The 20,933-nt window shown below is 39.5% G+C and overlaps 1 pseudogene; it reads left to right on the forward strand.

Annotated features, from left to right (window-relative positions):
• Positions 1-19,806, forward strand: LOC107139404 (annotated as a pseudogene).
• The last annotated feature ends 1,127 nt before the right edge of the window (positions 19,807-20,933 follow it).

The raw sequence follows: 20,933 nt of genomic DNA on the forward strand, positions 1-20,933 counted from the left end.
TTGGAGGTGAGAAGTCTGAAAGCACATGGGAAGTTCAAGTCTAGAGATACAGGATTGCCAAAATGCTGAAACCTAATCTCAGGACTGCAGCGGGCTTCCCTTCCCCAACACTTTACCACCAGTACACACATTTTACCCAGTGCATGGTGTTCAGCTATCCAGAAAAAAAAAAAAAAGACAAGTGTACTCAAATGCCAAAAACAGTTGAAGAGCTAGAGCAAGCATCAGAATCAGGATCCAATGTGGCAGGAGTGTTGGGATTATTAGACCAGGGGTTTAAAACGACTATATTTAATATGTTCAGGGCTCTAATGGATAAAGTAGTCAGCATGCAAGAACAGGTGGGTACTGTAAGCAGAGAGATGGAAATTCTAAGAAAATCAAAAGTCGATGCTAATGATAAAAAACAAAATCACTGTAACAGAAATAAAGAATGCCTTTGATGAGGGCTGGATTGTAGCTCAGTGGTAGAGCACTCGTTTAGCTTATGAAGGCATGTGTTCAATCCAATCCTCAGCACCACATAAAAATAAATAAAAGTATCATGCCCATCTATAACTAAAAAATAAAGAAAGAATGCCTTTGATGGCCTTGTTAGTAAGCTGGATACTGCTGAAGAAATCAGAAAGAATCTTTGAGCTTAAGAAGACCTCAATGGAAACCTCCAAAACTAAAAAGCAAAAAAAAAAAAAAAAAAGACTGGGACAGAATATTCAGTAATGGTAGAACAATTCCAAAAGGTGTTATTTCCACATAATGAGAATTCTAAATGAAGAAAAAAAAAGAGAAACAGAAGAAATATTTGAACGATGACTCAATTTCCCCAAAATTACTGTCATACGCCAAACCAGAGATCCAGAAAGCTCATTGAATTCCAAGTAGGATACATTCCAAAAATCTATATCCAGGTACATTATTTTCAAACTATAGAAAATAAAAGATGAAGAAAAAAAATCCTGAAAGATGCCAGAGGGGAAAACACCTTACCCATAAAGAAAAAAGACAGGAATTGCATCCGAATTCTCCTCAGAAATCATGCAAGTATGAAGACAGTGGAGAAATATTTAAAGTGTTTAGAGATAAAAACTACCAACCAAGAATTCTATATCCTACATTATCTTTCAAAAAGTGAAGGAGAAGCAAAGATTTTCTTGGACAAATCAAAATTGATGGACAATTTCTGTCAGTAGGCCTACCTTGCAAGAAATATTATAAGAAGTCCTTTAGGGCAAAAGAAAATGATTTAAGTCAGAAACTTGGATTGACATAATGAAAGACATAGCACCAAAGAAGGAATATTTTAATTGAGTTAATAGACAACAGTTTGTTCAAAATATTAATAGCAATTATTATTTGTTATTTTCATATTTATGTATATTTGCATATAAGCTTAGTGATGACATCAATGACATAAAGATAGGAGGGAGGAATTGGGATTCTTTTGTTTGGGCTGAAGGTTTTGCTTAGTGGTAGAGTGCTTTCCTCGCATGTGGTAGGCCCCAGGTTCAGGTTCAATCCCCAGCACTGTCAAAAACAAAAGTGGGATTATTTTATTATAAGGAACTCATGCTATCCAAGAAGCAGTATTATTTAAAAGTGGACTTAGATTAGTTTTAAACATATATTACAAAACTCCAGAGCAACCACTTAAAAGAAGCAAAAGGCAGCATAACTGATATACTATCAAGCAGCACTGGTCAGGGGGTTGGGGGGTAAGGCTTCTAATGTAGGGTGCCTCTGGAGCTAAATGGGGGATATTTGGAGAGCACAATTCAGTCATGGCTCTGACTTTGAACAGAAGATTAAAAATCAACTGTGAGCCGGGTCCAGTAGCACACTCCTGTAATCCTGGCAGCTCAGGAGGATAAGGCAGGAAGACTGAATTCAAAGCCAGCCTCAGCAACAGGGAGATGCTAAGCAACTCCTACCTCTAAATAAAATACAAAAGAGGGCTGGGGATGTGGCTCATTGTTTGAGTGTCCTGATTTCAATCCCTGGTACCCCACCCCCTTCCCCTGACCAAAAAAAAAAAACAAAAAACCCAACTGTGAACATCTCAGATATTCTACCAGTGAAGGGCACTTACTTTCCATAGAAGAAAGCAGTAGAATAGAGGACAGTGGTCCTGGGGCTGAAAGATCTGTAGATTCAGCTTCAGAATCAATCTCTAAGACTCCAGAGTCATTTTGTGTTTGTAATCCTCTCACCATAATGATTCATGATGGTAGAGGCATCCCTCAGCCTCCAGGGATCATAACTTGGGGTCCACAAGCTATGGATAAAAGTCACAGATTCTGTCAACAGGATAAAAAAAAATTACACCTTACTTTTACTCGCCTGTCATTAAAATGTAAACTTATTCTTCATTGTGAAAATAGGCAACAAGCCACAGTAGTGGTGTAAGTACTTTGTCCTCCATACAAATAACAAATATGGGGGGGGGAATATTGGGGAGACATAATGGCCAAATCATATTGTTATATTGTGAGCATGTACAAATATGTAACAACAAATCCCATCAATATGTACAACAATACTGCACTGATTAAAAAATGTGAGAGGAAAAAAAGAAACAACAGATATTTTCATAGCAGGTCCCATAGGTGCTGATATCTCAAAGTATTACTTATACTCTTTGCTACTTTGAAATTATGGTAGTTATTAGGCCTACAGCAAGAGCTTGTCATTTAATCCATTAATAAAGAAATACATTTAATCCATTAATAAAGAAAATTACTACATCAAAACTCTGTCCTTTTTGCCAACAGTATTTCAACTTAATTGGTTTCCTCTGTATTTTATTTTGTGCATTTAAAACATTATTCTGGGAAGAAATCAGAATAATGAGCTTCATTAGACTAACAAAGAAGTCTATGGCTCAGAACTGTTGGGGTGAGAACAGCCTCTTTGCATTGTGCTCTTCTTCTCTAGTTGGACATTGCAGTGAATTCTCATGAAGGGATAGGCTGTGTTTTCATGACAGTTCCAGGAAGCAGCCCAAACCATCAAGTTAGAGGACTGTAAGCAAGCTGTTTTATCCATTAGGCACCATAGAAACAGGGCCCAAGGCCAATGAGCATGAACAATTGCTGTCTACAAAAATGCTTGAGACAGACCTAGGGGGAAAAAATCATTTGCTTTAGACTAAAAATAAAGCTACAGATGTGAAATCAATAAATGTCTAATTAAACATTCTACCAAATATCATATGTCAAATCCATCTGTCATTAGATTTAATATTCTTAAATATTTTTTCATTTGAAAAAAAAATTATAGATCGGATTTTTCTCACTCTGCAAAAAATCTCCAGTAAACATAATCATGAAGAAAGGCAATAAAATGTTAAAATGACTCATAGCCAAATATTTTTAAAAGCAGAATTGTAAAAATATGCCCAATCTTTTATGGGGGGACCATATGTATGTAATGTGGAATGTCTCTGCATTTTGGTATTTTTGAAAGGGTATGATGGGGTGGGGCGCCCAAGTCTTCAAAGGTCTCATAAGCACGCTGACCAAAGTTGGAACTCACTCTCTGGGCTCCCACAAGCAGCACAGCCTTGGAGTTTATTTAGGCTTTGGAACGATTTCCCATATTAACGTCCCTCTCTTTTTTCTCATGGTCTTCCCAATCCTCCTGCCATCTTTTCTCAGCCTCCTCTTTCAGATTCATTCCCTTTTCCATGGCATTTCACCCTAGAAAGGTAAAGGTGTCCGGTTTGACCATTCTTTCAGGGTGTTTGATATTGGACATTTCAACTTCCTCCTTGGAAGGTTGGCTGGGATTTCTCAGCCCAGATCTCTGAACCTCTAACGGAGGATACCTGGTCCACTGCAAGTTGGGATTCTTTTCTGTCCTCTCTCTTGGCTTTCTTTTCTCCTGGTTTCCTGAAAAACCTCCAGACAAACCTACCTTGGTCACCTTGAGTAGGGACAAGTTATACCCAAGAAAGAAATTGCCATCCCTTTCTTTCTTCCATTTCTTATTCCCTGTTGCTAGATTCCTGCTCTCCTCTTTCTGACTTTATAATAATAACAAAATAATACTCTTTAAAATCATTTATAATTGTACTACAATTTCAATTGAATTTTCTTTTTTGGAGGAGAAACTAGGGGAAAATGATCCTGGAGCTCACCAGGGAACATAAAATCTGAAAATAGTCAAGAAAATTTTTAAAAATAATTGACACAAGAGGTGGGTGTCAGTGGTACATAGGAAGAGAGTGGCAAGACCCTTCTCTGACATTAAATGTTAAAAGTCATTTGAGCAGGGCACAGTGGTACACACCTGTAATCCCAGCAACTCAGGAGGCTGAGGCAGGAAGATCACAAGTTCAAAGCCAGTCTCAGCAATTTAGCAAGACCCTAAGCCTGCAAGACCCTGTCTCAAAGAATAAAAAGGGCTGGGGATGTGGCTCAGTGGTTAAGCATCCCTGGATTTGATCTCTGGTACCCACAATTTGAAATTTATAATAAAAACTGTAACAGCACAGGGATAGATTAATAAAACAATATAAATCCCCAAGCCAGACCCAAATATAAGAAATCTACTAAATGCTCAAGATGATATTTTAAACCAGTGGATAAATAATGAATTAGCAAGATGTCTAATAACTAGATGCATACTTTTAAAAAATGTTAAAAGAACAGAACAGTAAAACATCAGCTGGAATTAGCTAGACAGAGGTGGGGGAAGGGGCTTAGTTATTTTAGATAGAGAGCCACCAGAGCAAAGGAACTAAAGAAAAGAGTATGGAGCATGCACAGATAAAGCCGGAATCCCAGAGGAGAATCAGAGCCCAGGGGAGACTAGTGGGAGACGGAGTGGGAGAGCAGCCAACAGCCAGCCGCGTGGGGCAGAGGACACCTTGCTAGGCAGGCTTGGACTTGATCCCGAAGTGGACGGGAAGCCATTAAAGATTTTAAGCAGGAAATTGTCATGATCAGCTTTTTACTTTAGATAGATTACTCTGCTGTCTGTTTAAAGGATGAATTCAAAAAGGTTAAGATTAGAAGCAAAGAGACCTTTTAGGATTTAGTTGCATAAAGAGAAAATTCCAGAAATACTTAGGAATCGAATCTGGTCATAAAAGTTTAAGGGAGAAATACAGTAGGCACGTATTACCCATGGGCGATCATTCCAATAACCCCAGTGGATACCTAAAACAACACATGTACTGAACCCTACATATACTCTCTCTCTATATATATATATATACATGTACTGAACCCTACATATACTCTCTCTCTCTCTCTCTCTCTCTATATATATATATATATATATAATATATATAATATATATTATATATATAATATATATATATATAAATTTAACATACACATATTTAACACCATTTCCATCTGAACAAAGCACTTATCATGAGCTCTGGCCATAATTTTTGCAGTTTGAGGTAGGACAGCAAGGCTAGCATAATTTTTTTTCTTCCTTTTTCAAGATTTCACAGGTAAATTTGTTCTTATTATAAATCTTAGCAACCTCAGCAGACATATTTTTTCCTTTTTATATTAGGTCAAGCACTTTACGGCTTCTCTTTGGCAGATCTGAACTGTCAGCATAATTACTCTTGCACATTGGAGTAAAATAAGGATTATTTGAACAAAGACAAGCAATACCATGACAGTTGATTTAATAACTGAGACAGCTAAGTGACTAACAGGCAGGTAGCAAATACAATGTGGATACTCTAGACAAAGGGATGATCCACACCAGGGACAGGATTGGGCAGGACAGCACGAGATATCTTCATACTACTCAGAACAATGTATCATTTAACCCATGGATTTTTTTATTTTTTGAATTTTTCATTTAATATTTTCAGACCAGTTTGACAATGGGTCAACTAAAACTTTTTTTTTTTTTTTGGTCAACTGAAACTTTATAAAATAAACAGGACTACTGTAGATGGAAAAGAAATGTTATGTCACCAGTATGATTGTGATGTTTGAGGATTTAAGTGGTGAGAGAAAGGGAAAAAATAAGACAGATTCTTAAAGGAGCAGCAGGTATACCAAAAACTTCACTGAAAGAGAAAGCCTTGGGTTTATTGGCAGCAAAGCTGGAGCCAGAGGAGATGGAGAGGAGGACACAAGAGGGAAAGCCTGGGAGGAGTGGGGAAGCAAAAGATCACATCTCTATAAATAGAGAAGGAGGAGACTGCTAACTCATAGAGCAGGCAGTACCCTGCCTCATACGGTCCTCACGCTCAGCTCTCGTGTTCTTGTCTTCATCAGTTTCAAACTCTTTCTGAAGAGATCCTACACCTGGCAGAAAGGACAAGTCCATGTATTGCTCTAAAGGACTCCTAACCCCTGTAATCCTAGTGACTGGGGAGGCTGAGGCAGGAGGATTGTGAATTCCAAGCCAGCCTCAGCAAAAGTGAGGCGCTAAGCAACTTGGTGAGACCCTGTCTCTAAACAAAATACAAAATAGGGCTGGGGATGTGGCTCAGTGGCCCAGTGCTCCTGAGTTCAATCCCCGGTACTCCCCCAGCCCCCCCCCCCAAAAAAAAACAAGGCTCCTAACCTTTCATTCAACATTTCCTGTACCCACTTCCTGTATCCACTGTTCTCAGTGCTGGGGCAGGACAGAGAATGAAACAGATTAGGTCCCTGTCTTCCTGGGAGAGAAAATAATTATCTAATAAATAACCATAGAAATGCAATGTCAGGAAGTGACAAGTACCATGAAGAAACCGGAATAAACTGAGACACAAAAGAAGGATGTTATTCTTTATCAGTAGTCAAGGGAGGAACCTCTATGCAGATGACATTTTTCTAAAACCAGAAGAGACTAGGGAATGGTGAATTAAAGTCTCAGGGTTAGACTTTAAACACAATTATTTAGGAAATGAATAAATAAAAGTACACTAGTCTAGGAACATCACCCACCAGCCCCTGGTTACCACCATATACTGTCTGTTTCTAAGTGATCAACTATTTACTTTCCATATGTAAGTTAGAACATGTGGAATTTGATTTTCTGTGGTTTGTTTATATCACTTAACAATGTCCTCCAGTTCCATCCACATTCCTACCAATGACAGAATTTCATTCTTTTTTATGACTGAATAACTTTCCCCTGTGTAAGTATACTAGATTTTCTTTTCCCATTCATACACTGGTGGACACTGAGGTTGATTTCATATCTTGGGTATGGTGAAGAATGCCACAATAAACATGGGAATGCAAATGTCTTTTTGATATACTGATTTAATTTCGGTTTTTTGAATTTTTTTTTTACTTGTTCTAATTAGTTGTACATGACAACAGAATGCATTTCAACTCATTGTACACAAATGGAGCACAATTTCTCATTTTTCTGGCTGTACATGATGCAGAGTGCAATCATACACGTACATAGGGTAATAACGTCCATCTCATTCCACCATCTTTCCCACCCCCGCACCCCCTTCTCTCTCCTCACTCCCCTCTGCCCAATCTAAAATACCTCCATTCTTCCCTAGCCCCAACCCCCCATTATGGGTCAGCATCCACATATCAGACAAAAAATTTGGCCTTTGGTTCTTGGGAATTGGCTTATTTTGCTTAACATGGTATTCTCCAACTCCATCCATTTACCTGCAAATGCCATAATTTCATTCTTCTTTAAGGCTGAGTATTAATTTCCTTTTGATATATACTCACTAGTGGGATTACAGGATTATATGATAGTTCTATTTCTTTTTTTCTATTTCTAGTGGTTTTTTTGTTGTTGTTGTTGTTTGTTTGTTTGTTTTCTTTGAGGCACCTTTATGCTGTTGTTCATAATGACCTTCCTAATTTACATTCCCACCAATAGCATATGAGTTCTCCTTTCTCTGCATCCTTGCCAGTATTTGTTATTTTTTTAAATCTTTGATTATAGCTATTTTAACAGCTCTGGGTTTATATCTCATTGAGTGTTGAGAGCCACAGCCAGAGTCAGAATGGCCCCTGGCATTTTGCCAGAAGTAATGGTTGAGAGGCGAGCCATTAAGATGATGCTGGATTGATTCAATTGTATTTAGACCCCTGCCGTCCGCCTCGGGTGCCCGCTACTTTGGAGTTCTCGCGGGGATTTCCTGGGGAGTTCGCGTTGGTTGGTGAAGTTCCGGTGGAGGGAGTTCTGGTTGGTGTGGTGCCGGATAGGGGCCGCGTGGGTGGCGTTCGGGAGAGTTCCCGGGGAGTGTGCATGGAGTTCTGTTGGAGTTCAGGCAATAAAGTTTCCTGTTTGAACATACAAGTGCTTTGTGGCGGCTCCGTGATTTGTGCCCAGCCAGACTGCGGCAACTGTGGTTTTAATTTATATTTCTCTAATGATTAATGAGGTTGGAAATTTTTTAATATACTTGTTGGCCATTTGCATGTCTTCTTTTGAAAGATATCTATTCAGAAAACTTTGCTCATTTTTTAATCAGATTGTTTTCTTGCTATTGAGTTGTTTGAGCACCTTATATATACATTTTTTATGTTAATCACTATCAGGCTATAGTTTGCAAGTATTTTCTCCAAGAGCACATATTTTTAACAACAGGCTTCTCCTCTAAGCTTTCACTGCCAAAAAGGATGGCTGTCATAGAAACAAATTAATGACATTACATTGCTACAACAGAACATGGCCATTGTGCTTTGGTGACATAATATCCAGAGATATTCTCAGACCCTGTTGCATCCCACCAAATTAACAAACATGCTTTATTTTTTTATGTGCCCCTGCAGCTGACAAAATATCTATCATATGATAGGCACACTATTTATTGAACTGAACCAAACCAGATGACATCTGGACAAAGTTCTAATAGTTCTTGCTCATATTCCTCCTCTGCAGGAGCCAAACATTCTTCCTCCTGTGCTATGTTCATTCAATCAACCAGTAAACATATATGGAACAACTACTAAGTGCCAGGACCTGTTTTGAGAACCAAAGTTAAAACAGGCAGAAATTCCTTCCACAAAAGAGTTTACATTCCAAGATAGGGAACAGATAGCTAAAATATGTGTTATGTTAGAAGATGCTAAGAGCTATGAAGGAAAATAAATAGGTCTATTAAACAGAATTCAAAAACCAGGCTCAGTAGGAGATATTCATGGAGGTGTGCTGGAGTCAGAGCTACACTGACCCAAGAGAACTCATTATTAGCATCATTTCTCCACTCCCCATTCAGTTATGTCACATTAGTGGCCTAAAATTGATGATGGTGGGAACATTTATACCAGGAAATTGGCTGTTTTCTTCCCCCAGAAAGTTGATAATTAAATGTTTATCAGCATAACATGGCCACACAAACACACATATACATTTGCACACATGTGTGTGCACATGGGCACACGCGTGAGCGTGCATGCGCGCGCACACACACACACACACACACACACACACACACAAAGGATTTATTGTAATGGATTTGCCCTTAGAAGTTGTGGGGCCAGTTAAACCGTCTGTATGAGGCTGTTGTTTCTGTTTGGTGCTGTTATCTGAAGTCAGCAAGGCAGGTAGTCAGAAAAATTAAGATGGATGTTATGTAAGAAAAGCAAGATGGAACCTATGCAGGGGAGTGGGAGACCAAGAGGGTGGACTGGAACTCTCATTGATCTCTTACCAACATCAAGCCTCCAACTTCAGTATTGCAGAGGGTGGGTAGAGAGCCCCATGGGAGAAGCTGGCATCCTTCATCATGGAGCTAAACACAACCCTGACCTAGAAGCCTAAGAAAAAAAAGGAGGGTCCAGCTAGAACTAGAGGAATTGTGGGTTCAGCCTCTGCCCTATACCAACCAGGTGAGCCACTATATGAACCAGCAGGTAGGCAACACCATACTTAGCTGACCAACACCTTGTGACCTATACGGGTCTCTTGGTGCACAAACAATATGGCAGATCCTTCACTTCTGCCTCCATTGCAAACCCACAATGGTTAAGAAATGGAATATAGAGACATTCTCAACAGGACTCCCAAGGAAGAACTTACTAATAGTGAGAGCTGAATAATCTGAGGGAAGCAAGGGAGCAAACTTTGGGGATTTTTATGGGCAGAGTTTCAGGCAGAGGAAATAGCAAATGAAAAGCTCTGGGTTGAGGACACAATTGACCTGTTCAGAGAAAAGCAAGGATAAATGTGTGGATGAGAGAGAAAATGAGGAAGACTACAACAAAAGCAGAGGTCAAACTGTGTGTGTGGTTGGGGTGGGGGTGGTAGCACATTGCCAGAGCAGTGGCTTCTGAGTAGAATAAGGATCCATGAATGGATTTTAAACAGGGGAGTAACAAAGCGTAGCAAAATTGTTCTGACTGACATATCAGGAATACACTGGAAGATCAGCAAATGCAGATTTTGATGCTATTGAAACAATTCACAGGAGAACTGTTGCTGGCTTGGACCAAGGGTGTATTAATGGGAGTGATGCAAGAAGATTGGATTTAGGGGAACTTTTGTAGGCAACGTTAATGGGATTTGGGCCTGATATAGGGCATGGAAAAAAAAGAGGAATCAAAGATGAGTCCAAGTTTTGGAGCTGAGCATGTAGAACAAAAGAGTTGATGTTAACTACAATTGGAAAAATTGAAAGATGACCAAGCTTACATGGGGTGAGAGGAGATCAGGAGTTCAATTTAGACTAAATTTGGTTTATCACTTTGACACCATTAGAGATGACAGTTAGATCTATGATGTTTAGGAATTAGTATAGGCCAGGGGTTAGTATAAGTACAGATTTGGGAGTAACAATGTGGAAAGAGTACTAATGTCATGAGATCAGGTGAGATCACTAAGGTGAAAATAGGCAAGAGAAGAGGTACCAGGACTGGTCCCGAAGGCCTTATCCACGAAAAGCTTAAAAATAAGAGGAATAAGCACAACTCAAAGATACAAGGAGGAACAAGCCAAAGAAACCAAGAGGACGTGAGTAGAGAGTAAAGTAAGAGAAGAACTAGGAACACAGAGCCACCAAAAGCAAGTAATGAAAAGAGAGAGGAGATGATCAAGTGGATCAGGTGCTGCAGGTAAGTCATGATAAGAGAACTGAGAGCTAATTGTTGGAGTTACAAAATGGAGGTCTTTGGCCACCTTGTTAAGGACAAATGTAGCAGACTAGAAGCAATACCAGAATGAGTTCAGATGAAAATAAAGTAGAGATATGAGAGCCAATGAGTATAAACTCCATTGAGCTGCAAAAGGAAGAAAAAAAATAAGTTATGAACTAGAAGGCAAAATGGTGAGAGAGTTTTGCTTGTGTTTGATCGGGACAAATAATAGTATGTCTGTATGTTGATAGAAATGATCTTGGTGAGAAAGGGGGACAATGTTTTTTTGAGATGCTGGGAATAGAACCCAAATGAACCGCACATGCGAAGCAAGCAGGCCCACTACTGAGCTACATCCCAGTCCTTTGGTTTTAGACAGGGTCTCATCAAGTTGCCCAGGCTGACCTTAAACTTGTGATCTTTCATCCATCCAAGTGACCTGGAATTATAGGTGGGTGCCACCAGACCCAGCTAAGAGAGAAAATTTTATGATGGACAAAGAGAGAGGACAAGTGCTGAAGCAAGACCCTTTAGCAGGAGAGAGAGGATGACATCTAGCCCAAAGGTGGAGGGATTGCACACTGAGAAAAGTGACTTTTTGTTCACAGTAGGCCAAGTCCTTGAGGTCAGGAGACTGAGCACCCAAGGCAAATAGGTAGAGGATGAGTAGAGAGGTTGAGAGTTCTCTTCCCACCTGTTCTGTTATCTCACTTCTATACAAATGGGCTAAAGGTATCAAAGGAGTAGATTTGTTGAGAGAACTGAATAAGTTAATACATGTAAACAACTAGGAGAGGTGTAACATTATGACATAAAGACTGGGTGATCTGACCTCTTCTCCTGGTTGTACTGACCTCCTATCCTGAAACTTCAGATCCAAAATCCAGTTCCTGCTGGACAGCTCTCAAAAACAACAGGTCTACAACTCAACTCATTTTGTTCCTCTCAGGGCAGATCTCATCCCAGCAAACTTCTCTGGGTTACTACCTCCTCCATCTACCTAGCATATCAACAGGAAGCCTTCATTTTCTGGAGCCCCTCTCCCTCCCTCATACTCACACGAAGCTGTACCACGTTTGGCTCATCTTTCCTCTACAACATTTGGAAAGCCCTTCCCTCTGCTCTACCCATCCTCCCTACCACTCTAGCCTTTGAGACTCAGCATCTTTCCCTTCTGGACTTCGGCCTCCTCATTTACCTGCTCTGCCAGCTCGGCCTCCTCTTAAGCACATAAATGATCCTGTCCATATTGCAAAATTCTGTGCCACTTTTGGGGGTAAACCATTCACTGTTGTCCTAGAACATGCAAGATTAAGTTCAACCTATGCTTCAAGGCACTTGAGGTCTTCTCTGCTGCGTTTAGCTAGATCTCTGCCCCCTTCCAGCCTTGTACTCTATATGCCAATCATACCAAGCATTTACAGTTTCCCTGCACAACCTCTCTCCAAAACAACATCTCCTGGCTATTTAATACCTCCATCCTGATGCCAGGGGCCATCCATGAAATGTGTGTGAATTAAAAATGACCTGGAAGCCATTTGGCAGGAAAATCTGGTGTCTGGGAACTCCCAGCAGCAATCCTGCTGGTTTGAAACTGCCCAAGACATGTGACTTCCTACCTAGCTCTGTCTTAAGTTCAGCCCAGCACTGGAGATGGGGTGACCCACTGGAACTACATTGCCTCTAGGAGATGGGGGTGGTTTGCCAAGATGCCAATCAACTTGTTTACCGCAAGACCCCTGCCATACCGAGAAGCAAGACTCCTCCTGCTGAAACCTTATCCCTGCCTTTGATGTCCTCCCTCTTAAATAAAGAACCAGGAGCCATTTGTAGTTGTTCAGTTCCAGCTCCTATGTGGACTGGAGGACCTATCAGAAGATCTGATTTCGGGGTCTGGCTCTTATTTCTTTACTAATTATTTCAGATTTTCTTTTTCTCAGATGGCTCACACCTTCTGAGCAGGAAACTACACTGGTGGGGTGCTGGCTGCCCCTGCTGTATGCTAAGGCCTTCAACTCTTGGCTTAGGCGACAGGGAACTCTCCTTGAATTTCAGCTTGAGCCAAGTGTCTTTACTTAAGGTTCTCACAGTATCATGTTCAACCATCCAGCATGTAACAAGTGCTTAACAATTTTGTTGACATTATATTAGATGAACTACATTCAATTAATTAAACTACATTAGATGACATATTAAAGTCCTTGCTTGTATTATACTACAGCAGGCGCTTTCTTTCTAGTAACAGTTTTACTAAGATATAATTTATATACCATGTAATTCACCCTTTTCAAGTGTGCCATGTACAATGATTTTTACTGTATTCAGAGTTGTGTAACCATCACCACAATCAATTTTAGAATATTTCATTATCCTCCAAATGGATGGAACTGGAGAACTATGGAACTATGCCATATGGCTGTCTCTCTGCAGTTCCAAACAACCTCCCGGCCCTATGCAATCCAAATATACTGCCTGTCTCTGTGGATATGCCTCCCGTGGACTTTTCATTATCAAAGGAATCCCATAACTTATGGTCTTCTGCATCCCATTTATTTCAAATAACATAATGTTTTCAGGGTCTGCCCATGTTGTAACATATATCAGTACTTCATTTATTTTTATTGCCAGATAATATTCCATTGAAAAGATGTGCCACATTGTATTTATCTACTCTTCAGTTGATGGACAGTTGAGCTGTTTCCAATTTGGAGCTATTATACATAATGCTGCTATGAATATTTTTGTGCAAGTTTTTACATGGATATATGTTTTCATTTCTTTTGGGTATAATATACCTTGGAATAGAATTGCTGAGTCATATGATAACTCTACGATTAGCCTTTTGAGGAATTTATTGCACATTGCATATGGTAGCACATATAAAGGATTATTTAAGTGAATCTGTATTTTGTATTTGGAGTATGTCAGAGGAGTTTTTTCTTTGTGTGTGTTTGCTTGTTTGGTTTGTTTGTTCCTTTCTTCCAGTGCTGGGGTTCAAACCCAGGGCCTCATGCATGCTAGGCAAGCCCTCTGCCACTGAACTACATCCCCAGACCTACCCAAGTGAAACTGTGGATACCATTTGTCATTACAGAAGATTTATGCCTTAATTGGCTGGATATTCTGAGTGAAAAAACTTTTGATTCAAGCTAGCAGACTGTTTGAAGGACCGTTGTGCATAGCAAACTATGGCCAGGCTGACCATACAGAGCCCCTTTCAAAAGCAAGACTGCCACTGGCACTTTAGGCAGCATTTGGAATGCCACTTCTAAATATAATCATCTTCTTTTTCATCCTCTCTCATCACTTACTCCCCAACTACATATCGATTAAAAAATAGTGTATCTAAAATATGTCTTTTTGTAGTACATATATACAATAGAATATTACTCAGCCATAAAAAAGAATGAAATTATGACATTTTTTGGTAAATGGATGGTACTGGAGACTGTCATAAAGTGAAATAAGCCAATCCCCACCCAAAAAAGGCTGACTATTCTCTCTGATATGTGGATGATGACTCACAATAGGTAGGGGTGGAGAGGTGGAGAAGTGGGAGATTCACAGGATTGAACAAGGGGAATGGAGAGAAGGAGGGGAGGATGGGAATGGGAAAGACAATAGAATGAATTGGTCATAACTTTTCTATGTTAATATATGAATACATGACCAATGTAACTCCACATCACGTACAACCACAAGAATGGGAAAGTATATTCCATTTATGTATGATAGGTCAAAATACATTCTACTGTCATGTATAACTAAAAACATAAAACCAAAAAAATAAAAATTTCTATTCTTTATTAAAAAAAATATGACTTTGCAGTGCTGGAGATCAAACCCAGGGCTTCGCACATGCTATGCAAGCACATGACTTTCAAATTTATCTTGTCATCCAATTTTAAGTATACAATAAATCTATTGGCTATAATATATTTGAACATTTGTATGTGCATGGTAGCAACAGATTTTATTTTTATGGTGTTTGGGTGATAATTTTAAAACAAAATACTAAGACCCAGACCAATATATCCTGCTTTATTCCAAAGTGTATCCTCCACCAGGCCATTATCCTGATCGAAGATTCGGTGCCTCAGGGGTAAAGAACAGACTCTTTGAGATTGGCTTCCAAGATATCAGCCCCATCTGAATCTCCATCTTATCTCCCCCACCACACCCTCCATGAACTTCTTATCCTGTCCACTCATTTTACTCACCCTCTCCTGAACACACCTTCCTGACTCTCTCTCATGGTCCTCTGAACTAAGACTATTTCTCCATCCTGCTATTATCTAGCATGTTTCACCTTCCAAAGTCCAGGTCAATGCCAATCCCCTCTGTGAAGGCTTCCTCCCTCTTCTGAGGATCCAAAGCATTTATTTTTACCATATGTTGTTGGATATATATCCACGGACATATTATCTTTTTCTCCTAAGTTATAAGTTCTTTGAAGATGGAATGATACCATACCCTGTGCCTTATATCCATAGTTTTTAGCCTGATGCTGGACTGAGAAAAAATAATTTTGCTAATGTATGATTTTGATTTGTTAGATACTTAACAAAAACTGTTTTAAGTAGTATGCATTTGGTAACATTTCCTTTCAAGTATTACTTCAGTAAGTCCCTACATTCACTTGAGTGCCATTTATGAACTCCTTTTTAAGGAGGGAGTGATGGTAGCTTTTGTACTTTTTATTGGGTAGGTTGAGTTTATAATAAATTTTTATTGAGGTAGCTGTGTTAGTCCTTAAAAAGTTTGCCTTCTAGTAATCTAAACTTTCATGATCGTCTTATAAAAATTGACGTTCAGATCACTAGAAGGACAAGTGGGTCTGGCAAAAGTCTGGATTAAAACTGAGAAAAGGACCCTGAATTTCATGAATTCCTGGATACAGCATGTTTTCTCTGAGCAGTGGGTATTTCTCGTCCCCTCTGCCCCACTATGACCCTCTACACTTATTGAATTTTCACTCTGCTACAATCTTCACACCTTCCATTTTCCAGACACTATTTCTGTATTTCCATTCAGTTCAGTTCAGCAAACTTACCTTGAACACCTATTATGTGTGAGGCATGATGGAAAGTAATGGCTCACTGATTTATCGATAAATATTATAGATTATTATAACACAAAATATATGTAATATATAACATACAAAAAACAGATAAATTTACATATGCATGGCTTAAATTTAGCGTGCTTGAGGCCCTGGGTTTGAACCCCTGCACTAGAAGAAAGGAGCAAACAAACCAAACAAGCAAACAAACAAATAAACAAAAAGTGGTTTTATAAGCAGAGTAGCCATTTATAAGAGTGTGAGGTTCTAAAGTAAATAGATTAGATGAAATCCAAATAAAAGTAAAATTACCCTTGGGAATTCCTGAACTGTCCTATAAAAGCATACCGGAAGAGGTTCAAAGGAAGTGAAACCTCAAGATGAAACAGCCAACTCCAGCTTAGGATGGCAGATTCACTTTGAGGCTGACACTTCTTAAGAGCAAGATTAGTTAATTGTGTGTCTGAAAAGACTTTTCTGTGTGTTTTTGCCTGTCCTTTTTTTTAGGGGAAAACAAAATTCATAAAGATATGTGCAGCAAGTACTATAAATCAGACTTTTTCTCCCTTTTCCCCAACTTCATTTCCCCAATATACCTATTTAGCTGTTGGGTCTTTGAGTGGTCTCTCCATAATGTCATAGTTCTAAGCTGCCACCTTGTGGCTCTTAGATGTATGTGTTTTAATCAGGCTCCAGTGATTGTTGCCTAGCTACACTTGTCATTTGATGCCATTCCTTTTGCTTTTTGCATTTTCTTCACTACCACTAACTCCAAATATTCCCTGGCTTTAAGGAACAATGTGTTACAAAGGTAACAGGTAAAGAGTAAAAATTTGTGCTTCCTTCCCCCAACATTGTTTCGGTCACAGAATCATGAAAGTGGGTTGCAATACATTACATCCTTCAGAACAACAAGTGACCCAGGAGCGGGGTTAGACATTGCTTTGGAGTCTAGATGCAATTTGCTTCCAAATTATTTTGTAATTTTTTTTTATACTGGGGATTAAACCTAGGGGTGTTTAACCACTGAGCCACATCCCCAGGTCCTATTTTGTATTTTACTTAGAGACAGGGTCTCATTGAGTTGTTAAGTGCCTCACTAAATTGCTGAGGCTTGCTTTGAATTTGAGATCCTCCTGCCTCAGCCTCCCAAGTTGCTGGGATTACAGGTGTGCACAATCATGCCTGCTAACCTTGTTATTTTTAACGCCCTGGTATTCCATAGCAATTGCTGATGCCTTCCACATGCATTTATTGAGCACCTTTCAGCCAATGCTATCAGGAGCTCCTGGCTTCATGAGAATTGCTATAACGCAGGTGGATTTTATACATTAAGAGCCTCCATTCTTGAGGCTCTGCCATCATTCCACCATGCTCACACCACCTGCCTCCAGTTACCACTCGGTTAATCCCATCAGGGACTAATATACTGATTAGGTTAAGGCTATAACCCAGTCATTTCTCTTCCAAACCTTTACATTGTCTCACATGTGAGCTTTGGGGGGACACCACATCTGAACCATAACACCAACAAATAGATGAAAAAAAGGTTCAACATCATTAGCAATTAGGGAAACAAAAATAAAATCTAAACTGAGATTTCATCTCACTCCAGTCAGAATGGCAGTCATTAAGAATACAAATAATAATAAATGCTGGAGAGGTTGTTTAGAAAAAGGTCACTTTTATATTGTTGGTGGAATCATATATTAGTACGCTATGAAAATTCCTCAAAAACCTAGAAATAGAACCATCATATGAGCCAGCTATACTACTCCTGGTTATTTATCCTGAAGAATTAAAGTCATTGTACTATAATGCTACATGCATAACCATGTTAATAGCAGCAAATTCACAATAGCCAAAATATGGAACCTGTCTATGTGTCCATCAACAGATAAATGGATAAAGAAAATGTTGCAAATATACACCATGAAGTTTTATTCATCCTCAAAGAAGAATGAAATTATGTCATTTGCAGGAAAATGAATGGAATTTCAGAACATTATGTTAAGCAAAATAAGCCAAACTGAGGAAGTCAAGGGCCATATGTTTTTTCTAATATGTGGGAACTAAAGAAAAAATAAATAAATTAAATAAAGGTATTGTGTCCATCTACAATTAAAAAAAAAAAAATTTAAATCACAATGGGATAGCATTTCCCCCTAGTCAAATGGCTACCATCAAATACTGGTGAGGATACACAGAAAGGGAAACTCTCATCCACTGTTGGTGGAAATCAAATCAATATAGCCATTATTTATTGTGGCTGTGTCCTCATGGAGCTTACATGGACACTGACAAGGAGCTATTTGCATATGTAGTTACGAATGGAGTAAGTGCTAGGAAGCAGGAAGTGGTGCTCTGGGAGGGTGTAGCAGGACCAGAACAGAACTTGACCATCAGAACTGCTTTGAACAAGTAAGCTAAGAACTGAGATTTCAGATGAACTGATCATAGCCAGATGGGGAAGGCAGTGAAGGTGTTCTACATGGAGAAAACAGCATGTGTGAGGCCCCTCTGCTGGGAAAGGGGATGGCAAAACTACAGAAACAGAACCTATGACTAATAGTGCCATGGACTCCAGTAAGAAAGTGAAGAAAAATTGGGAAGTTGGAAAGGTTAAGCAAGAAGCAGATCCTAATTTTGTAGGACAAGTTAAGAACTTTCCTTTTGCCTTTCCAGTCTTGGCCTTGGAACCTGAAGCCTCCACAATGTTGATGCCTAAGAAGAATCAGATTGCCATTTATGAACTCCTTTTTAAGGAGAAAATAATGGTAGCCAAGAATATTCACATGGCCAAGCACCCAGAGCAGGCAGATAAGAATGTGCCCAACCTTCATGTCATGAAGGCCATACAGTTTTTCAAGTCTCAAGGCTATGTGAAGGAAGTTTGCCCGGAGACTTTCTACCTTACTGAGAGGGCATTTAGTAAAAATATCTCCATAATTACCTGCATCTGCCACCTGAGATTGTGCCTGCACTCTACGCCTTAACTGATAAGAAACTAGCAGGCCTCAGCCCAAAGGTCTGGAGGGTGAGCATCCTGCAAGACCCACAAGAGGGGAAGCCAACAGAGACGCCTACAGACAGAATGCTATGCCCCCTGGTGCTGATAAGAAAGCAGAGGCTGGGGCTGGGTCGGCAACCAAATTCCAGTTTAGAGGAAGATTTGGTCATCTATGTGGTCAGCCACCTTAGTGAAGTTGGAGGGCATTATTTTGTTTTGAATGAACTTGTAGTGAGAAAAAAATAAAGAAAAGAACTTTCCTTTTCTCCCAAGAATAATGGAAGTCGATGGATGCTTTTGGCCAGAAGAATGATTTAAGAAATTTGAGGACACATACTTAGGGAGTAAACATAGACTTAGGAAGACTGACAGTAGTCCAAAAATAGGGATGATATTTTGGGGTAGAAGAATGAAAGTAAATAGTAAGAAACACAAAAAGATTTAAGAGATAGGAGGTAAAGTCAACAGAACTTGTTAATGAATTGCATGTGTGATGTAAGGAAAAAGAATGTGCCAAGTACGAACGACTCCCAGACTTTGGCTTAAGAAAGTGCTGGAAGGCATGACGATTCCTGAGTTTTACAACATGAAGTGAAGATAAATTTGGTCTCAGCCATGATGTATTTAAGATGCCTGTGAGATAATCAGAGATGCTGAATAAAGAGTTCCTGGAAAATACATGTCTGGTACTCCAAGGAGAGATTCAGGTGAGAATCTAAGATTGGTTCATATAAAGATGGTACTTGAGCAAGTAATATTTTCTCTTCAGTACTGGGGATTGAACCCAGGGGCACTTTACCACTGAGCCACACTCCCGGTCCTTTTTATTTTGAGTCATAGTCTCGCTAAATCTAGCCTAGCACCTGCCAACCTCCTGCCTCAGTCTCCCGAGTTCCTGGGATTACAGGAGTGCACTATCATGCCGTTCTCAAAGATGCTCCTTGACACTTGTATGAATATGACCACTGATGGATCTGAGGAATGATAGGACTGAGCCTGGAAGATCTCTTGACTCTTAAATGCCTGATCCTAGAAGATGGGCCAGCAAAGAAAGAATAGAGAAATCTGAGAACCGGGAAAGAAGGATGTCACATATGCCAACAGAAATCAGTACCTGGACCCTATAAAGTGAAACAAGTACTATGAGAACTCGAGCTAGAAAATAAAGGGATTTTCAGCATTAAGTTTCTCAGGATACAAACCTTGGCTTTCATCTTTCCTAAGAAATATATTGTAAGATTTAACTAGAAAGAGTGGCCCAAACATTGTTAATTGGAAATAGAAGATCAAGATATACGAATTAAAATAAACAGCTGTTTCAGATGATTCCTATCTATAGGTCCAGGTAAGTTGCATTCTAGGGATGAAAATTAAAACATCACAATTATAATAATAATAGCTGTTTGTTGAAAACCTTTCACTGAAAATCTTTATGTCCAACCTGTAGGCAGCATGAAATGAACAAAAGGGATATCTGTCTTCCAAGATTTGCCTAAACCAAGCCACACCCTGGCACACTGGCTTCATGTCTCCTTTTCCTGCTCTGTGTCTATTTCTGTTGACCTGCATCCCCATCCCCAAAACCAGTTCACTGTAGTTTCTCTCTTCCCTTTTGACTCGGTGCATTTGAACTGGGCACATATGAATCAGTCTCTGGCTTCACCTCCCGAAGTCTTCTGGACCAGAGCTCACAGGTAACTCAAAATCTACAGACCAGGAGACCCATGCCTGCCACATTCCCAAGGTGGGTTGAATATCAATTTCCTTCCTTCCTTCCTTCCCTCCTTCCTTCCTTCCATCCTTTATTTCTTTTTGTGGTACTGGAGATTGAACTCAGGGGCAC

The sequence above is a fragment of the Marmota marmota genome, unplaced genomic scaffold, assembly GCF_001458135.2.
Source record: "Marmota marmota marmota unplaced genomic scaffold, marMar, whole genome shotgun sequence".
Classification (NCBI taxonomy): domain Eukaryota; kingdom Metazoa; phylum Chordata; class Mammalia; order Rodentia; family Sciuridae; genus Marmota; species Marmota marmota.